This window comes from Chiloscyllium plagiosum, unplaced genomic scaffold, assembly GCF_037043375.1.
Source record: "Chiloscyllium plagiosum isolate Xiang-an unplaced genomic scaffold, Cpla_swu_hap1 HiC_scaffold_25, whole genome shotgun sequence".
NCBI lineage: Eukaryota > Metazoa > Chordata > Chondrichthyes > Orectolobiformes > Hemiscylliidae > Chiloscyllium > Chiloscyllium plagiosum.
In genome coordinates this window covers 63,550,022-63,572,201 of record NW_028270163.1, presented here as the reverse complement: position 1 = coordinate 63,572,201, position 22,180 = coordinate 63,550,022, and the positions used below count along the sequence as shown (strand labels likewise).

The 22,180-nt window shown below is 45.9% G+C and overlaps 1 protein-coding gene across 5 annotated transcripts in view; it reads left to right on the top strand.

Moving 5' to 3' along the window:
* Positions 1 to 2,135: 2,135 nt before the first annotated feature.
* LOC122562367 (inactive rhomboid protein 2-like) overlaps positions 2,136 to 22,180 on the top strand; it is a 310,932-nt gene continuing 290,887 nt past the window's right edge. For 3 of the 5 annotated variants that reach the window (XM_088000804.1, XM_088000800.1, XM_088000801.1), the window contains exon 1: positions 2,138 to 2,450. The gene's annotated coding sequence lies outside the window, so the exon portion shown is untranslated. Of the gene's footprint in view, positions 2,451 to 18,976; positions 19,098 to 22,180 lie in introns of those variants that run through there. The other 2 variants (XM_088000805.1, XM_088000802.1) reach the window with 2 other exon arrangements.

The window sequence follows — 22,180 nt, the reverse complement described above, 5'->3', positions numbered from 1 at the left end:
CGTGCCGCCATTGTGAAGGAAGTTTCTAGCAATTTCCTGATTCACTGATTAAAGGGTTAATAAGCTGCTTACTCAAAGGTTGGGCAATGCCGAACATGCTCAAAGTTCACATGGTGTAATTTCCTTTAGTAAAAACACCAAAGGGTTTGCAAAGTGTTTGGCACTTGGCTGGTGTAAGGGAGTGGGTATAATATTCTTTCTGCTTTTCCCCTTTACCCATGATATAAGAGGTATCAGAAAGAGAATTTCAACGAGGGAGCTGAGTGAATTGTCACATTTGCTGAGGGAGGGAGACATCTGGAAAGTGATGTGACACAGGATTGAAAAGGAAGCAATTATGAAATCTTTGTCAATGAACAAAAGTGTTTATTGTCAATAAATTACTTCAGGAGGGCAGGACCTGTTCTGTGGTTAAATGCAGCAGCCAATTAGCCCCAAGCCAGATCCCACAGAATAATTATCAAATGTTTTGGCACCTGTTAATATGCAGGTAAGTACTCATCCAGAGCCTGGGAAAATTCACTGCTTCTTTCTTGGAAAAGAATAAATTAAGTTTTTAACATCTAGGTGAGGAGGAAAGTGAGTGAAATCATAAGGTAAAAGGGCAGAAAATAGAAGTCAGTTTTGGTGGATTGACAGAATAATTTTTATTCTCAAATTGCTGCTTCTGCATTTGGACAGTGATATGATTCTGGGTGTGTAATTTATCCTGAGAATCAGCAAACCATTACAGCACAGAACAAAGCCATTTGCCTGTCACCTGCCACTTGTTTAAGTTTTGAAATTGTGCACTGCTCACCAACTCTAGCTATTAACAGATATCAAGAAAAGTAGCAGATCTAGTACTGGTGCCTGAGGAACTCTGCTGTAACGCTCCCACAGAATAGCCATCTACCATGGCCTGCCAGTGTTTTATCGATGTTGTCCCTGTTATGACACGGGCTAAAGCTCTCTGCTAATGTAAACCAGCAACCCAGAAAAAATACACCCCGTGCTGTAATCTGTTACAATTTGAGAGGCAAAGGATTATTCCAGAGGGCAGTATTTAAAGTAAAAATTACCAACCTTATTCTTTAGGTCCGACAGAGAATATTAACTAACAACTATTTACAATTCCTTTCTCTTAAACCTATCATTTAACTCCCACTCTAAAATACTAATCTAATAAAAAGTCCTGATTACAATTTACCAAAAAATATAATTGTGTTTCAAATCAGTCAGCTTTGCTGAGTTTCCTCTGTCGATTCTTCTGTCTTCTTTTCTGTTTCACATGGTCTTTGATCGATAAAGCTCCCTGTCAGAGAGCACATCTTTCTGATGGCAATCTGTACGTGTTGGTGGCTGGCTGCTCTTTGCTGCTCTGGCTAACTATCTGATATTGGTACCCCGAAACATCAAACTGTTTCATTGGCTTTAATGTTGTCAAAGTATTAAAGTCAAACTTGATTGGAGTTTGGTATCTTGGGGCATAATTTAAACTGATTGGCTGAATTTGAATTTGTTTTTGTCTCAGAGCAACTCATCTACTGCTCGCTGTGACCAAATGTAACGTTATAAATTTCCTAGTACTCTGTGTTCTTGGTAAGCCCTTGCCAGCCTTTCAACTCTCTTAAAGGGGCAGTACACCTACAACTTCAGAATATTCCTGTCCCCTTTATTTCATGCATTCAGCTTTGCAAATCAGTTGGTGTTGTGCCATTTTATCAAATCCACATACACCAAATTACTCTCAAACCACACATTACTCTCAAAAGCCTCTCTCTCGCCTTGGCAAAAACCTCAATCAAATAAATTAAACATAATTTGCTCTTAACAAATCTGGTTTTCCTTAATTCAGCGCAATTAGGTTGGAGTAGATAACTGTGTGTCGAGACAGAAAGAGAGAGAGTAAGGAATGCAAAATGCAGTGGAACTTCATGTGTTTAACAGCTTTTGTTGAGGGAGGTTGGTGGGTGGTGTGTTCGCTGTGACAGGGAGCACTGGGGAGTGAATGGAATGTCATTGGGAGTGATTGAGGACTGGTAAGTGTGTTGGGAGTTAAGCACAGAGTGGTGATTTGCTCACAAACTACCGGAAGAATATTTTGGGTGTAGCAAACTTCCTGTTAGAATTTCCCTTTATCTCTCCACTTGCTTTCTAGGTAGATAAAGTTAGGAACAAACTTGTTCTGATTCAGAAAGTGAAGCTTGCTGGTGTGGGCTTTGCTCAGTTAGTTTTTTTGCTGCCTGCATCAGTTTGTTTTGGTTTGTTGAATTTGTATGAGTTATTAACTATGCTGTAATGTCTCGAGTCAATACAGTGAAGAGTGAATGAGCCAGAGAACAGCTGTAATCTGCAAGCATTCACCAGGGAACTGTCTCAGTGACAGAGAGAGAGAGAGACAGAGAGAAAACGAATTGACAGACAGCAGGTGGCCACAGCCAGGAGAACACCAACTCCAGGAGTTTATGGTGAGTTTTTGGAAGGGGGGGGCGGTATTTTAGTGAAGGCGATCTGTGTTTTTGGTATGTGGTTCAACGTTTTGGTGAAGGGGTCAATGTATTGGTGAGGGCACCAATGTTTTGGTGAGGGTGGTCAGTGTTTTTGTTGAGGGGGGGGTCTGTGCTTTGGTGGGGGGTGTGATTTGTGTTTTTGGTGAGGGACGTCAATGTTTTTGTGAGGGGAGTCAGTGTTTCCAATTAGGACAGAGGTGTTTTTAGTGAGGGGTGTGAGTGTTTTTGGTGAGGGGTCAGTGTTTTTGTTGAGGCGGCCAGGGTTTTTGGTGAGGGGGGTTAGTGTTTTGGTGAGTGTTTAGTATTTTGGTATGGGGTGTCAGTATTTTGGTGGGGATGGGTCAGTGTTTTGGTGGCAGAGGGGTCAGTATTTTGGCTATGGGGAAAGTGCTTTTGATGAGGGGGCAGTGATTTGAAGAGGGGGCTCAGTGTTTTGGTGAGAGAACCAGCATCTTGGCAAAGAGAACAGTGTTTTTAGTGAGGGAGGATTAGTGGTTTTGGTGAGGGGGGGTCAGTGTTTCAATGAGAGGGGTCAGTGTTTTGGTGACTGGGGGGAGTTAGTGTTTTAGTGGGGAGGGTGCAGAGTTTTTGGTGAGCGATTCAATTGGTTATTGGTTGAGGCGGCAGTGTTTTTGGTGAGGGGGTCAGTGTTTTGGTGAGGGGGACCAGTGTTTTGGTGAAGATTTAGTATTTTGGTGAGGGGGTCAGTGTTTTGGTGAGGGGGACCAGTGTTTTGGTGAAGATTTAGTATTTTGGTGTGAGGGGTCTGTGTTTTGGTGAGAGTGTGGTATTTTTGGTGTGAGGGTGTCTGTGTTTTAATGAGTGTTTAGTATTTTAGTGTGGGGGAGTCAATGTTATGGTGAAGGGAGGGGTCAGTGTTTTGGTGAGAGGAGGGGTCAGTGTTTTGGTGACAGGAGTCACTATTTTTGGCGAGGGGGGTCCATGTTTTTGGTTGGGACAGCAGTGTTTTTGGTTGAGAGGGCAGTGTTTTTGTTGAGGGTGGTCAGTGTTTTGGTGAGATTTTAGTAATTTGATGTGAGGGGAGTCAGTATTTTGGTGAGGAGGTCAGTGTTACGGTGAGCGGAGGGGTCAGTGTTTTGGTAAGGAGGGTCAGTGTTTTGTTGAGGGGGGGTATCTGTGTCCTCGGTGGGGTAGAGTTTGGGGAGTTTTTGGATGTTTATGACATTGCCAGCTGTTGCCTACCTGCAGGCTAACTTCAGGTATTGAAACATTAGCAATTTTATTCATCTTTTTGATTTCAAACCTGGCCAAGAATCAAACCTGTCCTGATGTCATCACAGATTCTACCTCACCTTCAAACAGATACCTGTTGGACCTCAGCTGGAATATTGCATAAAGATTCAAGCCCTACGTTATAGGAAAGATGTGAATGTGTTGGAGAGAGAGCAGAAGGGATTGACAGGGATGAGAGAGATTGAAAAACTTGGGACTGTTCTTCCTTGAGTGAGGAGGCTGAGAGGAAGATCTGATAGAGGTTTCAAAATCATGAGAGATCTGGACAGAGAAGATCAGGAGAAGCTATTCCTGCTCATAAAAGGAACACACGCCACATGCTGCCCTTGATATAGGAAGGAAGTTATTAAACAGGAAAGTGTGCAAGAAAGGTTTACAAAGATGTTACTGAGACTGGAGGGTTTGGGTTATAAGGAGGGGCTGGACTTTTTTCCCTGGAGCATAGCAGGCTGAGGGATGACCAGATAGGCGTTTATAAAATGACAAGGGGCATGAATAGGGTGAATAACAAGGTATTTTTCCCAGGGTTGGGGAGTCTAAAACTAGAAGGAATAAGTTCAAGGAGAAAGGGGAAAGATTTAAAAGGGACCAGAGGAGCAACCTTTTTACACAGAGGGTGGTGTGTGTATGGAAGGAGCTACCAGAGGAAGTGGTGGAGGCTGGTACAGTTACAGCATTTAAAAGGCACCTGGACAGTACATGGATAAGAAATAGAGGGATATGGGCTAAAATCAGGAAAATGGGACTAATTCAGTTTAGGATACCTGGCCAGAATGGAGTGATGGGCCGAAGGGTCTGTTTCTGTGCTGAATGACTCTGGGTCAAAGAGGATACTGCTTTAAAGTGATGTGTAACAAAGCAAAGGTGATGTAAGAAAATACTTTTTCAACAGTGAATAGTTAGACTCTGTAATGCACTGTCTGGAAATAAGTGGAGACAGGTTGAATTGAGGCATTCAGTGGGGTATTGGATGGTTATCTGATGGTTATCAGATAACCATCTGATGGTTATCTGATGGTTATCTGATGGTTATCTGATGGTTATCCCACAGTAATAGTGTGTAAGACTCTGAGGAAAAGGCAGGAGATTGGTACTTGGGAACATAACCAGTACGGGCACAAAGGGAACAAGACAAAGTAACTGCAGCGTTTAATGAAGTCATGGCTGGTTTCCTCATCTCTTCTGGCAGTTTGTCTACAATCCTAACCATCTCCTACCTCCAACGCTGATACTCAGTAACCGCAGTATGTACCATCTACGAGATGCGCTACAGCTACTGAATAGCACCTTCCAAACCTGCCATCTAGAAAGTCAGGGGCAACAGTCAGAGAAACATGGTACTTTGGACCAGGAGGAGGCCATTCAGCCCTATAAACCTGCCCCACCATTGACTAAGGTCATGTCTGATCTGGTTATGTTCTTAAACCCACATTCCTACCTGCACCCCACAATCCTCAGCTCCCTTGTCTATCAAAAACCTATCAAACCTGCCCTTGAACAAATTTGAAAGCACATCTGCCACTCTCGATGGGCTGAATGGCCTGCTTCCACACTGTAGGGATTCTCTCATTCATATTGGGGAAGAAATGTCAACACTCCAACAACCATCTGAGAGAAAACCCATTTCCCCTCAACTCCCATATTCTTAAATCATGTCCCCTTGTTTTAGGCTTGCCCACAGGAGGAAACATCCTCTAAGTACTTACTCAATGTACAGACTCCTCAAATATCATACTCTTTCAGTGTCAGTGGGTCAAAATCCTGGGACAATTCCTGTACCCATCCCCCCCACCCCAACCCCCACAATGATTGTTACAGTTGAGAAAGAGGCTCATGATCTCCTTCTCCAAGGGCAGAAGATGCACAATAAAAATTGATACTTATTTCACTTAATTCATTAATCAAGGTACATTTCATGTTTAAACCTGAATAATAAACAGAGTGGTCTGGAGTACTAAGGCTATAATAATTTATCAAATTCATGAGGAAAATGTAAATTTCATTCAAATAGCAATTTGGTAATTCAGAATTTGAATAATATTGAAAATAAAAACTCATTGCATTGAAACTTATTGTCTTGCAGTCATCAGGACCCTTTGCAAGAAAACAAAATAAAGGGAAACAACATTTAGACTGTATGAAAAAAGAGTGCTAACTGGTAGGCAATCTAGTGACCCTGCTGCTGAATATTTTAATTTTGATATTTTAATCTGATTATTCCAGACTGAATTACATTGACACCATATTTGCATCTGTTAAAATCACAATTATAAATTGTTGAGAAGATATAAAAGCTGTACTGTGATTATATCACAGAAAATCACCCATTTTCCCTTCAGAAACATTGACTTATCAGAGCCCAGCCTCTTACATGTTTCCCTCTGTGTTTCAGTAACATTGTTTTGAGTCAGTTGGTTTCTTACAGTGCATACACACCAAGGAAATTACAAATGGCCCACCAGATAATCGTTTGGAGAACCGTGGGCGGCACGGTGGCACAGTGGTTAGCACTGCTGCCTCACAGTGCCAGAGACCTGGGTTCAATTCCCACCTCAGGCGACTGACTGTGTGGAGTTTGCACGTTCTCCCAGTGTCTGCGTGGGTTTCCTCCGGGTGCTCCGATTTCCTCCCACAGTCCAAAGATGCTAAATTGCCCATAGTGTTAGGTAAGGGGTAAAGGTAGGGGTATGGGTGAGTTGCGCTTCGGCAGGTCAGTGTGGACTTGTTGGGCCGAAGGGCCTGTTTCCACACTGTAAGTAATCTAATCTAATCTAATCTAATTTGTATATTATTGAATTCAAGAGTTAATTCTTGAAGCTTCTGACATGAATTTGGGAAATTCCTGGGAATAAACTGATGAGTTATTAATTATGGAAATAATCCTTTACATTCTGAAAGTTTCTAGAAATCAACTAAAATAATTAAGAGCAAAATACTGCAGAGGCTGGATATCTAAAACAATCACAGCAAATGTTGGAGAAACTTTGTAGGTCTGGCAGAGTCTGTGGAGAGTCATAGAGATGTACAGCACAGAAACAGATCCTTCGGTCCAACCCGTCCATGCCGACCAGATATCCCAAACCAATCTAGTCCCACCTGCCAGCACCCGGCCCATATCCCTCCAAACCCTTCCTATTCATATACCCATCCAGATGCCTCTTAAATGTTGCAATTGTACCAGCCTCCACCACATCCTCTGGCAGCTCATTCCGTACACGTACCACCCTCTGTGTGAAAAAGTTGCTCCTTCGGTCCCTTTTATATCTTTCCCCTCTCACCCTAAACCTATGCCCTCTAGTTCTGGACTCTCCCATCCCAGGCAAAAGACTTTGCCTATTTACCCTATCCACACCCCCTCATAATTTTCTAAACTTCCTTGAAGGTCACCCCTCTACCTCCGACACTCCAGGGAAAACAGCCCCAGCCTGTTCAGCCTCTCCCTATAGCTCAAATCCTCCAACCCTGGCAACATCCTTGTAAATCTTTTCTGAACCCTTTCAAGTTTCACAACATCTTTCCGATAGGAAGGAGACCAGAATTGCACGTAATATTCCAACAGTGGCCTAACCAATGTCCTGTACAGCCGCAACATGACCTCCCAACTCCTGTACTCAATACTCTGACCAATAAAGGAAAGCATACCAAACGCCTTCTTCACTATCCTATCTACCTGTGACTCTACTTTCAAGGAGCTATGAACCTGCACTCCAAGGTCTCTTTGTTCAGCAACACTCCCTAGGACCTTACCATTAAGTGTATAAGTCCTGCTAAGATTTGCTTTCCCAAAATGCAGCACCTCGCATTTATCTGAATTAAACTCCACCTGCCACTTCTCAGCCCATTGGCCCATCTGGTCAAGATCCTGTTGTAATCTGAGGTAACCCTCTTCGTTGTCCACTACAACTCCAATTTGGTGTCATCTGCAAACTTACTAACTGTACCTCTTACGCTCGCATCCAAATAATTTATATAAATGACAAAAAGTAGAGGACCCAGCACCAATCCTTGTGGCACTCCACTGGTCACAGGCCTCCAGTCTGAAAAACAACCCTCCACCACCACCCTCTGTCTTCTACCTTTGAGCCAGTTCTGTATCCAAATGGCTAGTTCTCCCTGTATTCCATGAGATTTAACCTTGCTAATCAGTCTCCCAAGGGGAACCTTGTTGATTTACACAATATCCAGTGCTCTGCCCTCATTAATCTTCTTAGTCACTTCTTGAAAAACTCACTTAAGTTTGTGAGACATGATCTCCCCCACACAAAACCATGTTGACTATCCCGAATCAGTCCTTGCCTTTCCAGATATAATTTTTGAGAGAGAATCATCGCTATTGTTTCCAGTCCAGTGACCCTTCCTCAGAACGAAAAGGAGCTGAAACTGGTGGTTTTTATTTGGAAAGGAGCACAGGGAACAGATGGTGTGGGGGCTCAGGGCAAAAGGCACAAATGTTGCTAATAGACAATAGACAATAGACAATAGGTGCAGGAGTAGGCCATTCAGCCCTTCGAGCCTGCACCACCATTCAATATGATCATGGCTGATCATCCACAATTAGTATCCTGTTCCTGCCTTATCCCCATAACCCTTGATTCTACTATCCGTGAGAGCTCTATCCAACTCTTTCTTAAATGAATCCAGAGACTGGGCCTCCACTGTCCTCTGGGGCAGAGCATTCCACACAGCCACCACTCTCTGGGTGAAGAAGTTTCTCCTGAGCTCTGTCCTCAATGGTCTACCCCGTATTTTTAAGCTGTGTCCTCTGGATCGGCACTCACCCATCAGCGGAAACATGTTTCCTGCCTCCAGAGTGTCCAATCCTTTAATAATCTTATATGTCTCAATCAGATCCCCTCTCAGTCTTCTAAACTCAAGGGTAAACAAGCCCAGTCGCTCCAATCTTTCAACATAAGATAGTCCCGCCATTCAAGGAATTGACCTCGTGAACCTACATTGCACTCCCTCAATAGCCAGAATGTCTTTCCTCAAATTTGGAGACCAGAACTGCACACAGTACTCCAGGTGTGGTCTCACCAGGGCCCTGTACAGCTGCAGAAGAACCTCTTTGCTTCTACACTCAATCCCTCTTGTTATGAAGGCCAGCATGCTATTAGCCTTCTTCACTACCTGCTGTACCTGCATGCTTACCTTCATTGACTGGTGTACATGAACACCCAGATCTCTCTGTACTGCCCCTTTACCTAAATTGATTCCATTGAGGTAGTAGTCTGCCTTCCTGTTCTTGCCACCAAAGTGGATAACTACACATTTATCCACATTAAACTGCATCTGCCATGCATCTGTCCACTCACCTAACCTGTCCAGGTCACCCTGTAATCTCCTAACATCCTGCTCACATTTCACTCTGCCACCCAGCTTAATATCATCAGCAAATTCGCTAATGTTATTGCTCATACCATCTTCTATATCATTAACATATATTATAAAAAGCTGCGGTCCCAGTATTGATCCCTGCGGTACCCCACCGGTCACTGCCTGCCATTCCGAAATGGAGCCGTTTATCACTACTCTTTGTTTCCTATCAGCCAACCAATTTTCAATCCAAGTTAGTACTTTGCCCCCAATACCATGCGCCCGAACTTTGCTCACTAACCTCCTATGTGGGACTTTATCAAAAGCTTTCTGAAAGTCCAGGTACACTACATCCACTGGATTGCCCTCATCCATCTTCAGAGTTACATCCTCAAAACATTCCAGAAAATTAGTCAAGCATGATTTCCCCTTCATAAATCCATGCTGACTCTGACCCATCCTGTTACTATCCAGATGTGTCGTAATTTCATCCTTTATAATAGACTTCAGCATCTTTCCAACCACTGAGGTCAGACTAACTGGTCTATAATTTCCTGCTTTCTCTCTCCTACCTTTCTTAAAAAGTAGGACAACATTAGCCACCCTCCAATCCACAGGAACCGAATCTACCGAACGCTAGAATATAATCACCAACGCATCCACGATTTCCCGAGCCACCTCCTTCAGTACCCTGGGATGTAGACCATCAGGCCACAGGGACTTATCAGCCTTCAGACCTAACAGTCTCTCCAACACCAATTCCTGGCAAATATAAATTCTCTTCAGTTCAGGTCCTTCAGCCACTGTTACCTCTGGGAGATTGCTTCTTTCTTCCCCAGTGAACACAGATCTGAAGTAACAATTCAATTCTGCTGCCATTTCTTTGTTCCCTGTAATATAGAACATAGAACATAGAACATAGAAGAATACAGCGCAGTACAGGCCCTTTGGCCCTCGATGTTGCGCCGATCCAAGCCCACCTAACCTATACTAACCCACTATCCTCCATATACCTATCCAATGCCCACTTAAATGCCCATAAAGAGGGAGAGTCCACCACTGCTACTGGCAGGGCATTCCATGAACTTACGACTCGCTGAGTGAAGAACCTACCCCTAACTTCAGTCCTATATCTACCCCCCCTTAATTTAAAGCTATGCCCCCTTGTAATACCCGACTCCATACGCGGGAATAGGTTCACACTGTCAACCCTATCTAACCCCCTAATCATCTTGTACACCTCAATCAAGTCACCCCTAAACCTTCTTTTCTCTCATGAAAACAGCCCCAAGTGTCTCAGTCTTTCCTCATACGATCTTCCTTCCATACCAGGCAACATCCTGGTAAACCTCCTCTGCACCCGTTCCAGTGCCTCCACATCCTTCCTATAGTATGGCGACCAAAACTGCACACAATATTCCAGATGCGGCCGCACCAGAGTCTTATAAAACTGCATCATGACCTCAGAACTCCGGAACTCAATTCCTCTACCCATAAAAGTACGCCATATGCCTTCCTCACTGCACTATTTACCTGGGTGGCAACTTTCAGAGATCTGTGTACATGGACACCAAGATCCCTCTGCTCATCCACACTACCAAGTATCCGACCATTAGCCCAGTACCCCATCTTTTTGTTATTCTTCCCAAAGTGAATCACCTCACACTTAGCTACATTGAATTCCATTTGCCACCTTTCTGCCCAGCTCTGCAGCTTCTCTATATCCTGCTGTAACCTGCCACATCCTTCCTCACTGTCAACAACTCCTCCGACTTTCGTATCATCCGCAAACTTGCTCACCCAACCTTCTAACCCCTCTTCCAGGTCATTTATAAAAATGACAAACAGCAATGGTCCCAAAACAGATCCTTGCGGAACACCGCTAGTGACGGCACTCCATGAAGAAACTTTGCCATCAACTACTACCCTCTGTCTTCTTCCATCCAGCCAATTCCTAATCCAAACCTCCAACTCACCCTCAATGCCATATCTCCGTATTTTCTGCAGTAGCCTACCATGGGGAACCTTATCAAACGCCTTACTAAAATCCATATATACCACATCTACCGCTTTCCCCTCATCAACCTCCTTCGTCACCTTTTCAAAGAATTCAATAAGGTTTGTGAGGCACGACCTGCCCTTCACAAAACCATGCTGACTATCCTTGATCACATTATTCCTATCCAGATGTGCATAAATCCTATCCCTTACAATTCTCTCTAAGACTTTGCCCACAACAGAAGTGAGACTCACCAGCCTATAGTTACTAGGGTTATCCCTACTCCCCTTTTTGAACAAGGGAACCACGTTTGCTATCCTCCAGTCTTCTGGCACTACTCCAGTAGACAAAGAGGACATAAAAATCAAGGCCAATGGCTCTGCAATCTCCTCCCTTGCTTCCCAGAGAATCCTGGGATAAATGCCATCAGGCCCAGGGGACTTATCTATTTTCACCTTTTCCAGGATTTCCAACACCTCTTCTCTACATACCTCAAAGCCATCCATTCTACTTATTTGTGACTCAGTATTCACATCGACGACAATGCCCTGTTCCTGAGTAAATACTGAAAAAAAGTATTCATTCAGTGTCTCCCCAATCTCTTCCGCCTCCACACGCAACTTCCCACTACTATCCTTGACTGGACCTATTCCTACCCTAGTCATTCTTTTATTCCTAACATACCTATAGAAAGCCTTAGGGTTTTCCCTAATCCTACCGACTAAGGACCTTTCATGTCCCCTCCTTGCTGCTCTTAGCTCTCTCTTCAGGTCCTTCCTGGCTACCCTATAACTCTCAATCGCCCCAATTGAACCTTCACGTCTCATCTTGAGATAGGCCGCCCTCTTCCATTTAACAAGGGATTCCAATTCCTTATTAAACCACGGCTCCCTCGCACGACCCTTTCCTCCCTGCCTGACAGGTACATAATTATCAAGGACACTCAATAGTTGCTCCTTGAACAAGCTCCACATATCATTTACACTCTTGCCTTGGAGTCTACCTTTCTCAGTCTATATTCCTCTGTTTCTGTCTTCAAGGGCCCAATTTTAGTCTTAACCATTTTTTTGCCCTTCACATACCTAAAAAAGCTTTTACTATCCTCCTTTATATTTTTGGCCAGTTTACCTTCGTACCTCATTTTTTCTCTGCATATTTCCTTCTTAGTAATCCTGTTAGTAATGGAGATGAACGAGAGATAAAGATGTGTAATGGGTGTAATTGACGTGTAGATGGGCCCCCTTGGCTGAAGGCAGCCAGGACCAGCCCGAGGGCAGACTGGGGGAGGTTAGAATGTCAGGAAATGGAGGGCAGGTACCATGAGGTCAGACTCTGAAGTTCCAGAATTCAATATTGAGGCAGTTAAACACCAGAGTGAAAATGAGCTGATATTCTTTGGCAGAAATATTCACATGAGAGAAAGGGGCTTTATTGAAATGACAAACAACTGTGGGGTTAGGGTCATTGCTACAAATTGAGTAGGATGTATACAGGTGATTGTGTGTGTGTGGGGGTGTGTGTGTGGTGTGTGTGTGTGTGTGGTGGGGGGGAGTGTATGTGTGTGTTTATGTGTCGGTGTATGGGTGCGGATGTGTTTGTGTGTGTCAGTGTATGGTGTGCGGGACTGTGTGTGTGTGTCATTTTGTAGAGTGGGTGGTGGTGTGTGTGGGTGTGTGTGCAGGGGGTGGTGTGTCTGTGTGCGTGTGTGTGAGTGTGTGTGGGGGGGGTGGTGTGTGTGGGGATGTGTGTCTGTGTGTGTGAGCGATGTGTGTGTGTGTGTGTGCGGGGTTGGTCTGTCTGTGTGTGCATGCGTGTGTGTCTGTGTGTGTTGGGGGTGGTGGTGTGTGTGTGGGGATGTGTGTGTGTGAGGGGTGATGTGTCTGTGTGTGAGAGTATGTGTGTGCGTGTGTGTGTGGGGGGTGGTGGTGTGTGTGTCTGTGTGTGTGGGGGGGTGATGTGTGTGTGTGTGTGTGAGAGTGCATGCTTGTGTGTGTTGGGATGTGTGTTTGTGTGTGTGTGTGAGGGCTGGTGTGTCTGTGTGTGTGAGCGTGTGCATGTGTGTATGTTGGGGGGGTTTGGTGTGTGTTTTGGGTGGGGTAAGGGGTTTGAGTGCGGGGGTGGGAGTATGGGGGTGTGTTGGGGGGGATTTGGTGTGTGTGTGGGGTGGGGTGAGGGGTTTGAATGCGGGGGTGGGAGTATGGGGGTGTGTTGTAGAGTGTTGGGAAGTGAGCACGGTTTTCCACCCGCCCATCCCCTGGATCAGTCTGGTTGTGCCCCCCCCCCCCCCGACCTTCTCTCATTGTGAACAGTCCTCAGTCTCCTCCCTATTGCCAGCCGTGCAGCCTCAGACCAGCTCAGGCTGGGAGCTACTGCTTCCCTCTGGCTGCTGTCAGTTTGAATGATGTCACTATTTTCATGCATGTTGAGACTTGCCTGTCACTCAATAAAATCCTCAGTAAAACTCACTTTCCAGACATTCGAACAACTGCAATTACTGATCCAATAACCAATTGATTCAGGAAAGGGGAATGAGATTAATACCCACACTGACCAGAGTCTCTTTCTCTGTCAATCACAGTGAGAACAGAGAACTCTGAATGACAGTCAGACTCATTGAGCTGCTTGTTCAGGCACGACTGACATTTGGTCAATTATAGCACTATGAATCAACCTGATTCTGTAGTCTGTGTAACCAAAGTCTGCAGGAGTCCACGGAACATGTATAATTACTAATTCATGTTAAACCTGTGTCCAGCCTTAGTTTGAGCAGATCTGAGGTATCCCTGAGGTATAATGATAGTCTCCAGCTTCTTATCAGCATGTGGACCCACTGGAGACATTTGCTCGGGAAGGGAACGTGGTCAAACTAGTGAAAGAAAAAATCCTACTTACACCTTATAGAAATCTTTAGGGTGTAAAGAATTTGCTAAGGTCGACATAGGGCTGAATCCTGCGTTTTATTTGGTTATTTCTGAGTTGAGCTGAGGTTTTGGACAGTTTATTTCAGTAAGGCCAGTGAGTTTTCTTGCTGTGCCTTACCAAACTCACCTAATTAATTATGAGACAGTGAGGATTGCTGAAGCTGGAGGTCAGAGTCAATAGATGTGAAGCTGGAAAAGCACAGCAGGTCAGACAGCATCCGAGGAACAGGCAAGTCAATGTTTCGGGCTGAAACCTCATGAATTGTCAGTGACACCCTGAGGTGTGTCTCATGTTCAATTTTCAGCCCATTGTACCATGGGCTGCTCCTGCAATAACTCATTCCTTGCTGGAGATTTTGGAATGTTCCAGTGTCCCTTGCAGCAGCAGTATTTTTCACAGCCTGTTGTTGTGGCTCTGAACCGGCACTGTCAGCCTGGAGTTGTTGTGCATATTGACCCGAGACATAACAGACAGGAGAAAGGCAGTGCCCTGCTTTATGAGTGTATCCCTGCAGCTTCTGCTGATTGTCCTGGGGGATTTCATACTCCACCCAGGACCAGAGGCGGAGGCCGCACACCTGCTCTGAGGCTGCTGTCGCATGTACACATGATCTTCTCTTAGTTCACTGCTCCTTGCACAATACTGTCCTGTTTGTTTTGAGCTTGAGAGTTATGAAGGTATTGTAACTGAGCAGATCATTATCTCTGCAACGACATGCATGCTCTCCATCCAGGAATTCTAGCAGGCCATGCCTCCCTTAACTTTGAGCTTCTTTCCCTGCAGGACCCACGTGGTCTCCTTTTGATAACCTTCACCCTATCCACTTCCACCCACTCCCTCTCCAGGAGTGATTCCAGATTACCTACTCACTTCATCCCTCTTTGTTACTTCTCACTCAAAACTTCAAATCCATTTCAAATCGTTCTCCATGGAAACAGACCCTTCGGTCCAACTCGTCCATGCTGACCAGATAGCCTAAACCAATCACGTCCCACTTGCTAGCATATGGCCCATACCCTCTCAACCCTTCCAGTTCATAGACACATTCAGAGGCCTTTTAAATGTTGCATAGAGTCAAAAGCCTATTGCACCTGGTATTTCCAGGCAGTCTCCCATCCAAGTGCTAACCAGCTCGAATCTGCTTTCCTTCTACAGTCAGACTGGTATGGCCGTAGGTAAAAATATTGGTTCCCCGGTTGGGAATCAAACCTGGGCCTTGGCAGTGAAAATGCCAAATCCTAACCACTAGACCACCAGGGCATAGGAACAGCTCTTCATCTCCTACTCTGTCTATACCAATTGTAATCTTGTTATGGACCTGGAGAATTGTTTCCTGCTCTGGACACTGCACTTTGGGAAAGATGTGAAGGCATTAGACAGACTACAAAACAGATTCAGGAGAATGGTTTCAGGGATGACCAACTTCAATTGTGAAGCTAGACTGGAACATACACACTCACACACACACACACTCACACACACACGCTCACAAACTCTCACACACACACACACTCTCTCTCACACACACACAATCACAAACTCACACACTCATACACACACTCACAAATTCTCACACACACACACACACACACTCATAGACACACACATACGCTCACACATACATACACAGAGTTACAGTCTCTGGTGTTGTCAGAGGTGGATCACCCTCCTGACATCGAGGGCAGAAGACAGAATGTGGAAGGAAGCTCATACATTACTCAGTAACAAACAACACCCTCTGAATCCTGACCACAAAACACTGAGGAAATGAGTTTTCATTTGTGGTCTGTAATCTGACCTATTTGACCCGAGGTCAGATGTAGACTGGAACAGACTCTAACAAGTGACGAGTGTATTAAGATCGTTCAAAGTCATTAAGATCATAAGAAATAGGTTAAAAATCACACAACACCAGGTTATAGTCCAACAGGTTTAATTGGAAGCACACTAGCTTTCGGAGTGACGCTCCTTCATCAGGTGATCACTTGATGAAGGAGCGTCGCTCCGAAAGCTAGTGCTTCCAATTAAACCTGTTGGACTATAACCTGGTGTTGTGTGATTTTTAACTTTGTCCACCCCAGTCCAACACCGGCATCTCCCAATCATAAGAAATAGGAACAGGCATAGATGTCTGCTCCACCATTCAATAAGATCATTCATTGCTGATCTGACATTCCTCACAGCCACTATCCTGTATTTTCCCCATAATCCTTGATTCCTGACTGATCAAGAATCTCTCTGTCTCAGCCTTCAATATACACAAGGACTTTGCCATCACAGCTCTCCATGGCAAGGAATTCCATAGATTCATAACTCTCTGAGGGAAGAATTTCCCCCTCATCTCAGTCTTAAATGGGTGCCTCTATATTCTGACCCTACTATGACTCTCCCATGAGGGGAAACTTACCCTGTCATAGAATTCCTGCAGAGCAGATAGTGGCCATTTGGCCCATCATGTCTGCACCAATCCTCCAAAAAGCATCCCACTCAATCTCCATAATTACCATGGCCAGTCCATCTAACCTGCACATCTCTGGACTGTGGAAGGAAACAGGAGCACATGGAAGAAACCCAGGGGAACATGGGGAAGATGTATAAACTCCACACAGACAGTCACCTGAGACTGGAATCAAACCTGGTTCCCTAGTGCTGTGAAGGAACAGTACTAATCACTTAATGCCAGCCACTGTACTGCCCAGAAGACAGAAGAGTTGGCGTAATGGTATTATTGCTAAACTACTTGTCCAGGGACCTGAGTTCAAACCCCATCATGGTCAATGGTGAAGTTTGGAATTAATCTCTAATGATAACCATTATCAATTCCAACAAGGTGTTTGAAGACACTCAGCCTGTTCGGGAAAAAATTCCTTCTCATCTCAGCCTTGAACTGGTGTCCCTTTATTCTGAGACTATGCCCCCTGGACTCTCCCATGAGGAAAAACATCCTCTGAGCATTTGCCCTGCCAAAGCCCCTTAGAGATCACCTCTCATTTTTCCAAACTCCAGTGAGTAGAGTTCCCACCTGTTTAACCCTTGCTTATGAGACAATTCCTCCATTCCAAATCTTTATTTATTTTCCAGCTTTCTAAAATACACAGGATGTGTAGACATTTCTTGTTGTTAACACATTCTCCATATTTCATGAAATTCCTTCTGCTGAGTTCATCTTTATTCTAACATTAGCCACCTGCTGTTCTCATTCATCTTCAGTAGCCAAACAGAGCCAGTTATTCCAGTCTGACACTGTCCCAGTTCAGCCTCGTTTCAAATTGGTGTGGTAGGCCGGGAGAGTGCTCAGTCTCCCTTGATCTCTTGTTTCCACTGGTCAGAATGTCAATGTAAATCCATTACAGATATCTAATACAGATATTCTTCATCAATATTAATCTTAGAATATAAAGATCCAGCGACTGGGTAGCTTTAATAACAACAAAATTGTTGTGGAGCATGCAGTTTGAGGTATGAAAGTATAAATATTTACCCTTCTAAGTCATTTTTTTTACTCATTCATGGGATATGGATATTGCTGGCCACACAGTATTTATTGCCCATCCCTAATTGCCCAGGAGGCAGTTAAGCGTCACCCAGATTACTCTGGGTCTAGAGTCACATGTAGGCCAGACCAGGTAAGGATGACAGTTTCCTTCCCTAAAGGACATTAGAATGTAATAGAATTAACCCTTTGTGTCCTATATACACAATGAGTACAGTGACAAGTTAGTGAACCAGATGGGTTTTTCCAATAATCAACAATGGATTCCTGGTTGTCACTAAACCAGGTAACCTCCAAGGAGAGTCTTTATAAAAAAATGGATCCTTCTTTGAGCTACAAGGAGAGGCTGGAAAAACTCAGGTTGTTTTCTCTGGAGCAACAGAGGCTGAGGGGAGACTTGATTGAAGTCTATAAAATTATGAGATGCCTGGATAGGATTGATGGACAGAATCTTTTTCTGTTGAAACATCTAATACTAGGGGGCATGCATTCAAAGTGAGAGGGGGAAAGTTCAAAGGAGATGTGGGGGCAAGGTTTTTACACGGACAGTGGTAAGAGTGCCGAACACACTGCCTGGGGTGGTCGTGGAGGCAAATGCAATAAGGGCATTTAAGGGGCTTTTAGATAAACACATGAATATTAAAGGAATGTCGGGGTATGGAGCAAGGGCAGGGAGAAGGAATTAGTTTAATTTGGCATCACATTCAACACAACACCATAGGATGAAGAAACTGCTCCTGTGCTGTATGGTTCGATGTGAGCTTTTTTAAACAACAGCTTCAGGTATTTCTGCATCTTCACATTAAACGCTGTCCACAATCTTTAAAAATGAATCCTTATCAAAAAGGCACTTTTACAATCTAATGCATTCCTTTTAATTACCATTGTTTTTATCTTTTCAGTGTTTAGACTCGATCCAAATTCAAACTTACTAATTTTACTTGTCCAACAATATTTTGCAGTGGGGGGGTCTCATTCCCTACAATCTTTACCATGGAAGTACATTGGCTTCTCTCAATCTTTTTAGTTATTGAATAATTTGGTGACAGTACATAGCTTTCTTATCCTCCTGTCTTGGCTTGAAGTATAGAATCAAAGAAACTAGGAACAGGGAAAGGCCATTCAGCCCTTTAAACCTGCTCTGCCATTCAATAGGATCATGGCTGATGATCCACTCAGTCCATGTTGCTGCTTTCTCCCCATATCTTTTAATCCTTTTAACCCTGAGAACTATATCTCTTCCTTGAAAACACTCAAAAGTTTGGTTTCAACTGATTTCTGTGACAGAAACATTTCTGCTTGTTCCTCTACTAGTCTGATATTATTATTTGGTCCCAATGTTGACTCTGGAGAAATCTCAAACCATTCCTGTGAAAGTCAGAGTGTGTATGTCACTTAGTTTTGGGTGTTTACATGATTGCACCCTTTTTCATCGACAGAGCACAGCTGAAACAGAGTGTAAACTTGAGAGTTTGGGAAATAAGGGAGTTCACATGGGGAGGTGCTCTGCCTATTCTGATGGTGTCAGCCTCCAGGGCAGCAGTTAAAAAAACTGAATGGGAAGGACCAATGGGCTAGCAGGAATTCAGTTCTGTGCCCTGGGAGCTGCAAAAGAAGCTGACTGGTGAGTAACATTATTCTCAGTTTAATCAACAGTTTTGGAGTTATGGTATAGCAGGTTAATTCAAACAAGCAGTGTTTATATCCTGCAGTGTGAGGCAAGTGAACGTAATACCCCAAGTGTGTATCCTAAACAAAAAGAGAAATTTGCACGAGCTATCACCGACTGTAGGCCTTGGAACGTGAATGTGGCTGGAGTCACTGTTGTGTATCTATGAGGTAGAGAACCATTTGGATCATATATTTAGGACGGTGGTCACACTGCAGCTTATAGACACAGAGGGAAAGAGTAACACCAGGCATTCTGAGGGAGCGGGCCAGCCAGTGCAGGAATCTCCCAAGTCTGTCTTGTGGTCTGGCGATGGAGGAGTCCAAAGACCTGCATATCCTTGGTGGAGTGGGAGGGGGAGTTGAAGTGTTGAGCCACAGGGTGGTTGGGTTGGTTGGTCTGGGTGTCCCAGAGGTGTTCTCTGAAACGCTCCGCAAGTAGCCGGCCTGTCTCCCCAATATAGAGGAGGCCACATCGGGTGCAGAGGATGCAACAGATGATGTGTGTGGAGGTACAGGTGAATCTGTGGCGGATATGGAAGTTTCCTTTGGGGCCTTGGAGGGAGGTGAGGGGGGGGGGGGGGTGTGGGCGCAAGTCTTGCACCTCCTGCGGTTGCAGGGGAAGGTGCCGGGAGTGGAGGTTGGGTTGGTGGGGGGTGTGGATCTGACGAGGGAGTCACGGAGGGAGTGGTCTTTATGGAATGCTGATAGGGGAGGGGAGGGAAATATATCCTTGGTGGTGGGGTCCGTTTGGAGGTGGCGGAAATGACAGCGGATGATGCGCTGTACATGGAGATTGGTGGGGTGGTAGGTGAGGACCAGTGGGGTTCTGTCCTGGTGGCGGTTGGAGGGGCGGGGTTCAAGGGCGGAGGAGCGGGAAGTGGAAGAGATGCGGTGGAGGGCATCGTCGACCACGTCGGGGGGGAAATTGTGGTCCTTGAAGAAGGAGGCCATCTGGGTTGTGCGTTTTTGGAACTGGTCCTCCTGGGAGCAGATGCGGCGGAGTCGAAGGAATTGGGAGAATGGAATGGCGTTTTTACAGGGGGCAGGATGGGAGGAGGTGTAGTCCAGGTAGCTGTGGGAGTCGGTCGGTTTGTAGTAGATGTCCGTGTTGATTCGGTCGTCCGAGATAGAAATGGAGAGGTCTAGGAAGAGGAGGGAGGAGTCTGAGACTGTCCGGGTGAATTTGAGGTCGGGGTGGAAGGTGTTGGTGAAGTGGATGAACTGTTCAACCTCCTCGTGGGAGCATGAGGCGGCGCCGATACAGTCATCGATGTAGCGGAGGAAAAGGTGGGGGGTGGGGCCAGTGTAGTTGCGGAAGATGGACTGTTCCACATATCCTACGAAGAGGCAGGCATAGCTGGGGCCCATGCGGGTGCCCATGGCTACTCCTTTGGTTTGGAGGAAGTGGGAGGATTGGAAAGAGAAGTTGTTCAGGGTGAGGACCAGTTCAGTCAGTCGAAGGAGGGTGTCAGTGGAAAGGTACTGGTTGGTACGGCGGGAAAGGAAGAAGCGGAGGGCTTTGAGTCCTTCGTGATGGGGGATGGAGGTGTACAGGGACTGGAAGTCCATGGTGAAGATAAGGCATTGGGGACCGAGGAAGCGAAAATCATGGAGCAGGTGGAGGGCGTGGGTGGTGTCCTGAACGTAGGTGGGGAGTTCTTGGACTAAGCGGGACAGGACGGTGTCAAGGTACGCGGAGATGAGTTTGGTTGGGCAGGAGCAGGCTGAGACGATGGGTCGTCCGGGGCAGTCAGGTTTGTGGATTTTGGGTAGGAGGTAGAAGCGGGCGGTGCGGGGTTGTGGGACTATGAGGTTGGAGGCGGTGGATGGGAGGTCCCCTGAGGTGATGAGGTTCTGGATGGTCTGGGAGATGATGGTTTGGTGGTGGGGGGTGGGGTCATGGTCAAGGGGGCAGTAGGAGGAGGTGTCCGCGAGCTGGCGTTTGGCCTCAGCGGTGTAAAGGTCAGTGTGCCAAACTACTACCGCGCCTCCCTTGTCTGCTGGTTTGATAGTGAGGTTGGGGTTGGAACGGAGGGAGTGGAGGGCTGCGCGTTCCGAGGGTGAGAGGTTGGAGTGGGTGGGAGGGGTGGGGGAGTTCAGGTGGCGGTTAATATCGCGGCGGCAGTTGGCTATGAAGAGGTCGAGGGCAGGTAGGAGGCCAGCACGGGGTGTCCAGGTGGACGGGGTGTGTTGGAGGTGGGAGAAGGGGTCGTCAGAGGGTGGGCGGGAGTCTTGGTTAAAGAAGTAGGCGCGGAGGCGAAGGCGGCGGAAGAATTGTTCGATGTCACGCCGCGTGTTGAACTCGTTAATCCGGGAGCGTAGGGGAATGAAGATGAGGCCTCTGCTGAGGACTGATCTTTCGTCCTCAGAGAGGGGTAGGTCTGGAGGGATGGTGAACACACGGCAGGGCTGGGTGCTAGGACCTGGTGTGGGGCTGGAGCTGAGTGTGGGGGCGGGGCTAGGTCTGGGGGTGGGGATGGAGATCGGCGTTTTCGATGTCACGCGTGTGTTGAACTCTTCCGCCGCCTTCGCTTCCCCAATCCCCAATGCCTTATCTTTACCATGGACTTCCAGTCCTTGTACACCTCCATCCCCCATCACGAAGGACTCAAAGCCCTCCGCTTCTTCCTTTCCCGCCGTACCGACCAGTACCCTTCCACCGACACCCTCCTTCGACTGACTGAACTGGTCCTCACCCTGAACAACTTCTCTTTCCAATCCTCCCACTTCCTCCAAACAAAAGGAGTAGCCATGGGCACCCGCATGGGCCCCAGCTATGCCTGCCTCTTCGTAGGATATGAGGAACAGTCCATCTTCCACAACTACACTGGCCCCACCCCCCACCTTTTCCTCCGCTACATCGATGACTGTATCGGCGCCGCCTCGTGCTCCCACGAGGAGGTGGAACAGTTCATCCACTTCACCAACACCTTCCACCCCGACCTCAAATTCACCTGGACAGTCTCAGATTCCTCCCTCCCCTTCCTCGACCTTTCTATTTCTATCTCAGGCGACCGAATCAACACGGACATCTAC